The sequence below is a fragment of the Theobroma cacao genome, chromosome 3 (genome assembly GCF_053813885.1).
Source record: "Theobroma cacao isolate CCN51 chromosome 3, ASM5381388v1, whole genome shotgun sequence".
NCBI classification, from domain to species: domain Eukaryota; kingdom Viridiplantae; phylum Streptophyta; class Magnoliopsida; order Malvales; family Malvaceae; genus Theobroma; species Theobroma cacao.
Window position 1 is genome coordinate 29,483,625 of NC_142641.1, and position 9,507 is coordinate 29,493,131.

The 9,507-nt window shown below is 33.0% G+C and overlaps 1 non-coding gene across 1 annotated transcript; it reads right to left on the bottom strand.

Moving 5' to 3' along the window:
• Window positions 1–4,976: 4,976 nt before the first annotated feature.
• Window positions 4,977–5,049, bottom strand: TRNAT-UGU (transfer RNA threonine (anticodon UGU)). Its single transcript has one exon. It is a non-coding gene; the product is annotated as a tRNA-Thr (tRNA).
• Between the last annotated feature and the right edge of the window lie 4,458 nt (window positions 5,050–9,507).

Below are 9,507 nucleotides of genomic sequence, written 5' to 3' on the forward strand. Positions count from 1 at the left end.
TAATTCACCACATCAATACTTGACCATTATAAACTCAATTCAGGCTTGGTATATATGCATGATATGATATACAACTTATCCGACTACCGCTTAAATGCGGTGTTGACCTAATTCGGCCTATTATCTCCAATTTAACTCCAAATCAATTCTTCTCACTTTCTACACTCCAATTATACTTAAATTACCTTAGTGACTATGAATGAGATTCAATTTATCAGTCTCGGTAGCAAATTACGAAAGTAGCCCTAATGGGTAAAAATCGTATTTTTGCTCTTAAAATTTCCATTATTTTTTCTAGGCTCATAATTCATCATTTCTTAACCAATTCTCCTAAAATGAAAATCAAATTTATCCTCACTCAATACATGATAAATTCGGCCATTAATGATTGTGGGAGAAAATAAGTTCTTTTCTTGTTGTTTTGTTTCTAAATATGCTAAACTAACTTAAAACACTAACATAATTTAAAATCAAATTAATCTAGCAAGTTTCTCTCTCCTAACCCATTTTTTCAGAATTGAATTCATAATGAAAACATGTAATTTAATCATGGAAAATAAAGAGAAATGCTTGGGAATAAGAAAACTCAAGCTTAATAGAAAAAATCTCACCTTTTTCACTTAATTTCCTTGAAAATTCACACTTTTTCTTTGATTTTCTCTCTCTAGGGTTTTATTTTTGTTTTCTCTCTCTTCTTGCTGGTTTGGCCGGCCATGGGGTGGAAGATGGGCTGATTTTATGCCTTTTTATAAAGAAATAATAAAATAATAAAGTATGACACATGGCATCATGTCATTGGCCCGTTTTTAAAATTTTTAAAATTTTAATCTTTTTTATCTCCATCACACAATTAGTCAATGGTCCAAATGAGGATAAAGGAAGACCATGTGCTAGAAAAATGTCCTGGTGGTGGAAAATTACAATTTTGCCCTTAGGGTGGTAAAATTACCATTTTACCTTTTTACTCCAAATTATACCGAAATTAAAATTTTTCACTTCTAAACCTCAAATCTTACTCCAATAAGTCAAATTATACTCCAATAAGTCAAATGGGGCCAAAAAAATCTTTTCTAAAATTTCCATTTTGTCCCCAGATGGCAAATGATCATTTTGCCCCTAGATAGCGAAAATTTCGGTTTGACTCCAAATTGATCCTCGAACTCCGAATCACCATATTAAACCATTCTGGGACTTTAAAATTCTTAATTTCATCGTAAATTCTCTATTTGATCTAGTTCGAGGCTTAAATCAACTTTGTTGTACCTCTAGGTACAATATCGACTTTTGTAAATTTTTCGAGACTCTCCTAGCATGCAAACATGCTATCCATCACATGTATGTCATGACAAATATTTTTATAGAGTCGGGCTTGTCATCTTCTCCCCTACTTGGATCAACTATATGATCCTTCTTCTTGATTGACTTCGACATCCGGCTAAATATTAATATTTTAATATTATTTTATTCTAAAAATTTTATCTTGTCTCCTTGGTACCCAAAATACCTTATTATGCCTCACTTGACTTCCAAATCGCCTTTTATCTCACAAATTCTCCTCCGATAAAATTATTATTATTTTATTGTTATTTTCTCACTTGCGGAATATTTTATCCTAAACTACTCCTTTCGTCTTTTATCACTTCTAAATATTTTAATTGACCTCAATTTGCATTCGATCAACTTTATTTATCACCATATCAAAGTATGGGGTATTTCATTAGAGATGACTAAAGCTTGTTAAATTTGAATATGATTTAATGTGGACACATTGAATGTCACAAGCAAAATTGCTTGATTTGTGGATATGTGTTTCGTCCAATAGATGAATTCCGGGCATTGATTTGATTTGAGGTGGAGTTAGGTCCCACACCCTGTGACTTTGTGTGCCGACAGGGATGGTGGTAAGCAGGGACAGTGGCACTAATCCTGCTTGTGATTCCCACCTGTTGTGCTTTGATGCCACCCATTGAGATTACTCTGGGTGATGCCGACATCGAGAGTTTACTCTTATCAATGATCTATTCTCTGCCCGTTGCTTTGGCACGTGTATGATATGTTCTCTACCTGTTGCTTTCACAAGTGCGTGATCTGTTCTTCGCCTGTTGCTTTAGGATGCTCGTGATCTATTTCTCCACTAGTGGCTTTGCCATGAGCATGATCTGATTCTCAGCCGGTTGGCCACCATGCGTGATTCAATTGTGTCCAGGGCAAGACCATTCATTTGATTTCGTTCAACTATGATAACATGCATCGAAGATGGCTTGATTTGATTTGAGTATAAGATTATGGTGACTGACTATGAATGATACCTGATGGAATGCTTTGGAATAAGCAATTGTTTTTAAATGAAATTTGAGGTTTTGCTCAGCAACTAAGGTGTGCGTAAGAATCTTAGCTTGATGATGACGGCTTTAAGGATATGCCTTGAATTGATAAATGTAATTTGTGCTATGTTGTGGGCATAAAACTTGTGAATTGTGGATATAATACACTGTTGAGATGTGATACAACAAGATTTTATATTATGAGTTGTGCATGTAGGATACTAGGATGATCCTTGCATCTTTTGAATTGGAGATGTTTAAATATGAATGTATTATGGCTAGATAAGCCTAAATATACTTTATATGTAAAAATATTAATATCCGATAGGATCCCCTCAGTAAATATTAGATGATTCATCTGTCTGTTGTACCATGTGCAGATAAGATAAGCTATAGGGTTACGTGGCAAGTGTCGTCAATTGGACAAACACATAATTGGCATCCGATAGGTCTCCCTCCCAATGTGTCACTTCGCTGAGTTTCTGTGGGCCTTCCGCCTTCCAATTTGATTAGTTTGTGAAATATGCCAGGCACAACGTGCCATTTAAATTGTTTAAGAGTTGTTATGTACGAACACAAATTTGACGGCTACTGTATGGCCTTATGTATAATTGTATGGATTGCGAGCTAGGGATAATATAATACATTCAAAATTGTTACGAATATTTGATTATAAATCCCTTGGCATTTGTGTTATATGATTTTGGATTTTGAGGCTTGCTTGGGTTTAGTGGGTTTGCCTACTGGACTAGTGCGCCAGTCACAGATCCCAGATTTGGGTTGTGATAGAAATGGGCAAAGTGATCTTCATGATATTTGTAAATCTATCTCTTAGCTTTCTAATGGTCTAAGAATCACCTCATTTTAACATCTAGATTGGAAGTTATGCTTAAAATACCACGACATGTATAAACAAGCGTGTACTCTTTAAACACTTTTATTTACCAAATCGGGCCTTATTCCTTTAAAATCCTATAAAAACATAAAAAATAAAAAATAATAACTAAACTAAGGTAAATAAATATAAAATTAGCATAAAACAAAATAACTTAATAAAGTTAAACTAATTAGAAAAATAACTAAAATAATTAAATCTTAACATAAACTCAAGAACGTAGCTAACTTTTAAGAATAATTTCAAATAAAAATAATTCTATAAAATAGCATTATCAAAAGGATTGAGAAATCTTGACTTTTGAAGAATTTTAAAGATTGAAAATCATGATTTTAAAACTTAAACAAATTTCTGACTTTAAGGTGCAAGAGTCAGTTCTTATGTGACTGGAATCAATTCTTTGTGGCCTAGTTTTTTAAAACTTTTGCGATTCTTTTTGAGAATTGATACTTGAAATTTAAAGGGTCGATTCTTTGAATTTTTGAATTATTTTGAAAAACATTCTATATTTGAAAAATCGATTCTTTAAAAAGAAAAAGTCAATGCTTGAACTTTGTAATCTTGAAAAACAAAGATTTTTTTATCCTAATCAAATACAAGAAATCTTTTAAGAAGAATTAAGTTCAATACACATTTATGTTGGTTTTGAATGATACATGTGTATGAAATGATATGCAAATCTTATTGTAGCAACTACTATTCAAAAAAGATTATCAAAAACATCAATCATTCAAATTATAAATCCTAAGAATTAATTTTTATCCAGAATGCATTTCAAGAATGATTATCAACTAAATTCAAGTTATGATCAACACCATTCAAGCAACACTAAACAATCAACTAAAAAGTATTTAATCAATCAAAAATTCATCTTCCATAAGCAATTTATTTTTGGAATAGATATTACTTGATTTTGTTGTAAGCTCAATCTATGCATTCTTGCCTTGATTTTTCTTTTAGCTTATGGCTTCACCCTATCACTTGAAAACTCAAACTTTGGATTTTGGTACTGAAGCTTTCTTGGGTCCATGAATGTTAGTCCTTCCAAGATTGGTTTTACTTGGAACCTCAAACCTTTAACAATTCTTCTTCAGGAGGGTTTGATATTTTCTAGAACTCACAACTTTTTAACAATATTTTCTTTAGGGGGTGTCTTTCTAAGAAGACAAAAACATATGGAATGACCCATCTTATGACCATAAATACATAAATGTGATGCACCATGTTTTTCATTTTAATTTTCTAAAAAAGTCTTTATATTTTTCTCTCTTAGTGTCCTATCATATCCTAAGCCTTCTTTGTCAAAGAAAGCTTTTTGAGCTTCAAGCATGTCATTTAGCTTGTGAGCTCATATTCCATTTAGAGAATGATTCGTTTAATTGCTCATTTTTTTCAAGGCATTCACTTCATTCTATAAACTATTTACCTTATTTCTAGCTCAAATATAATTTTATTCATGCAATCATTTTCAACCTTAATTTTAGAAATGACCTTTTTTATATTTCAAAGTCTTATGCTCAAATTCACATACTAACTCATCATATCCATCCTGAAGCTCATCAAATGTATATGTATCATCATTATAATCATATGAGCAAGAGACAATATTTAAATAAATTTTATTCCTAATTGGAAGTTTCTACGACATAATAAACAAATCGGTGACCCTTGGAAAGAAAAGGGGACAAAGCTTTTTCAATGTTCTTTGATTTCAAAAAAACATTATCAATCATGTAAAAAATCAAACAAATAGAGAAAGCCGGCTATCGGAATCGAACCGATGACCATCGCATTACAAATGCGATGCTCTAACCTCTGAGCTAAGCGGGCTCAAATAATAGAAATTTTGTATCCATAGGAATTCAACAAACTATTACGATCTTATCTATTGACTATCTATTAGTTATTCATAATTAATATGAATTATAGACTAGAATTTATAAAAACTAGAATTTATAAAGTTTGCAGTTTCCTCTTTCTTCCTCATTTTGGGATTCATCATTGTCGCTGGACACACCAACCATTGCTTTCTTCTTGGAGTTTTCTTAATTGTTTTTCTTGAGTTCTAGAAATTCATATTGGGTATGACCAGGTGTCACAGCCTAATTCTCGAGCCATGATTGGTGCAAGGACACAATAAGTGTGGCCCACTGGGCCCAAGCAAGCCTTTTTATGAAAACTTGTTAATTAGACCATCTGTCCCTCTTTTACTTCTACGGTTCTTAATTCATTGTTTTCAAAAATAATTTCCTTTCGAAAGTAAGTCATGGCAACTGAACAATACCCTTCACAAAATAATATTACTATTTGCCAACTTGTGGTAACATTATCATGCAAACCAAGCATATAATGTTTACAACAAATCCAATGAATTACATTTAAATAACCATATACACATACAAAGATCTTGACTATCAGCGGAGTGACTCTAGTGTGGATACTATATGGAGTGTTTTGGTAAACCTACCGTAAGATGAACAGGAGGAAGCGCCTCTACCTGAGGTCCAACTATTTACGAACCTGAAAGCTAAAACATGAAGTTGAAAAAGATTAGTATAAACCTGATGAGTGAACATAGGAAGGGAAGAAGCAAACGATACGGAGAGCTTTTTGAAAACATGATGCACTTGTTTAAAAATAATGCAATTTTGTATATTATGAACAAAACTCGATGCCATGCTGTTTTTCAACTCATTTTAAAACATTTAACAAGTTCAAGCAAGGCAAGCATAGCAGAACAAATCTCGCTACAGCAGAAAGCGAGAATGAATTTTCGCTGCAGCGAACTTCAGGGCCAAATTTTGAACCAACTACCCAAGAGTTTCTCGCTACAACAAGAATGCATTTTTGCTGCAGCAAAAATCTGGGCAGGCAATTTACCCAACCACCTGAGAGTTTCTCGCTGCAGCAAGAATTTATTTTCACTGCAACAAATTCTAGAGCAAGGGTTAAGGCCATCCACCGAGAGTTTCTTGCTGCAGTGAGAAGGCATTTTCGCTATAATGAAATTTCTAGGCAGATGAAATTAGGGGAATTTCCACTGCTATAGAAATCCAATCTTGTTACAACGAAAATCAAATTAAACACATTTGATAATAATCAAGTTTCAACAGTCAATGCAATCACATATTAGTTCCAAACCTTTCATGACCTGGTACTCCCCTCCAACCCGTGACAATTGTCGCGACGTCCCGGTAGACATTCGTTACCCAGAGTGCCAACCGGAACCCCGCAAGGCTTTAGTACCATTTTTTCATCTCCGCTATGAGTAATCATCCCCAAACCTCATTTTTAAAGAATTTTAAGTTTTTTTCCTTTCAAAATCGTGGAAAAATAATTTTCGCCTCACAGGGGCGTTTTTCGTCATTTTTTCTCAAAATTTTTCGAACCCGACTAAAGATGTAGTAGATGAGTGGAAAACACATATTTCATGATTTGAATTAAATTTGGGTGTCTAAAACATTTATTAAAAATGATATTGCAACTATTTGAATAAAAAAAATATTCAAAAAAAATTCTAATTTCTTGTAAAACAATATTTATAGTCATCGGTAAATAATTTTTGTAATGTAAAAGCTAAATAAATTCATACGTACTATAATATAGATAACCGAGATATGAAATTTACTTTACAGTGACTCGTGGGCCCACAAGGAACAAAAGTGCACAAAGGCAGTAAACCTACAGTTTTTGGAGTAGTAAAGCCGACTATAATCCTTGACAATATCTGCTATCCACAAGCTACCTCGGGCCTGAAATGGTTGAAAAAGAGGGTGGTGAGATTATAAAATCCTAGTGAGTAAACATATACCATCTAAACCATCTAAAGTCAAGTAAATGGAGACAGGTAAAATAGTTTAACATACTGAAATTCATCACCTTTCAACTTGTTTCAACCAAATAAAATCAATTCATATAAATCGAGTAATTAATATGGCTTATGAATTTCTTAAAACTTTGGCTCGTGCCAAAATCATTATCATACTCAGTCATCAAGGATACCTTGGCTGAGGGCTATCCCAAACCGAGTCCGCCAAGGCTATTAAAAAGTTATGTACGCATAAATCATGTTTTATTTTGAAAACATAGCCGTTCTTTGGCATTGATCGAGTTCACCCTCACATGGTGGTTTGGTGTGAAGTGAATTCTAAAGTGATAACCTCAGGAGTTATCCATCCGTGCCTCTCAAATTGAGGTATGAATATGACCAGGTTCCGTGCCCCTCTAATAGGCTAGTCCATAGAACCAGCTCACTGCAGCAAGCTAAACCCACCATACAATAAAAATTCAACAGCATGACATGGTAATTTTATCATTATCCAGCCTATCAAGGCAAACAACAGTTTATACATTTCAACACAAATACCAATTCAGCCATTCATGCCAATATTGTCATAAGCCAATCAATTAGAACCATAAATTCACAATACATCAAATGGTCTCCAATTACTCTATTTGAAAAGCCATTATTTAATTTTAAAATAATTTTATGAAATCATTTCACTACATTACATTTTGTTTATAAAATCGAAAAATTAAGCATTTAATTCATTTTTCATAAAATTCACAAAATCAGATAAAACATACTTTAGATAATTAAGACGATAGTAAGGTTACTCACAGTACTAGGAGTCGATATACTCCTATTCGCGATCTTCGGGCACACTCTCTTTACCCTTGTTAAAGGGCTCACCACCTATACATCATACATGACACGAATTTCAATAAATTGTGTCAATTTATCATAAACTATTTCAGGCCCTATAAATCTATATGAATGCACGAAATGTGATGCATGTAATACCCCGCACCCTCGTTGGAAACAAATAAGACCTTATTGATCAAACGAATGATTGTTTGATGTGAATTTTTGTGCTAAAGAGCGACAAAGGATGAAAGGAATGTTCAAGAATAAAATGCTTCGCGTGTGCAGAAACAACAATTAAATAATATGTTTGTTGGAGATGAATTAGTAAGCTAAAGGAGGATTCGGAAGTAAACCGAGATGTAATGATGTGTTTCAGGACCAAAGAAGGCAAGTGAAAAATTTTGAAATAAAATAATATTAAAATATTAATATTTTATATGTTGTCGGAATTAGACATGAAAAATGGAATATGACTAATTTAAGTGGGGGAGATGAAGTAAAGAAGAATTTTGAAGGAAAACAACGATAATTGAGTTAGCGTGATTTTATTAAATTGAGTTAACGCGGGTAAGTAAATATTTAAATATTATAGTGACACTGCGTTGAAATGCGATCTCGATATTTGGATTATACACGTGTAAGAAAAGGAAGATAGAAGGAAATTAGAATTTTTACACATGTTGAAAGAATTAATTTTAAAATATGAAAATTTGAAGGAGGTGTGTTAAATAAAATGAAGTTAAGGCATAATATGTAAATTTTATTGTTTTGAAGAAATAAAAATAAAATGAAAATAAAATGGATGATAAAATAATGAAGAAAAGATGTTGAAAAGTCAAGCAATATTTTTATATGTACATGAGTGGTCACATAAGTCAAGGATGGGAATGAAGAAAAGTCAAAGTCAATTGGAAGAATACTAAATTGGAACCAAGTGAAGTGAATGGCCGGTTGAACAAAGGAATCAAAGAAAGACAAAAAAGTAAAGAAAACAAAAGAGAGGAGTGTAGAAAGGAAGGTGGAGGCCGGCCATGTGAGGAAAGAAAAAGGAAGAGAGAAAAGTTAAGTCGGTTAGTGAAGAAGAAAAATAAAAGAAAAAAGAAATGAAGAGAAAAATGGAGAGAAAGAACCGTGAGAGAGGAAGAGCAAAAAGAATGGTTTTGTTGCACTTTGAGGAAAGAAAAGAGAGCTTTTTTCTGCAATTTTTGGAGGAAGAAGAAAGCTGAAAATTTTAAGGTAGGAAAGCTGATTTTTTTTAAGTTAATTGTTGGAATTTTTGAGGTTTTTATGGCTGATTTTGGTGCTTAAAATTCAAGGTGTTTGTTGCTGAAATTGTGTGAATTTGCAACTGGAAATTTTGGAGGTTTTGCTACCATTAAAGGGCAGCAAAGTGCTGCCAATTTGTACAAAAAAATTGGAACTATTTGCTACCAATTTGTGCAGAAAAATTGTGCAAAACAATTGGAGCTGTTTGCTGCCAATTTGTGCAGAAAATTAGACAGCTTTGTGCTGCCAAAATTGAGGAGTTTTGTTGCTGGAAATGGAGCTGAAAATCTACTGATTTTAGAGCAAAAAATGGCAGCAAAAAGGATGAGAAAATAAGGCTTTTGGTGATCGATTTTGAGAGGAAAGGAAGAGAG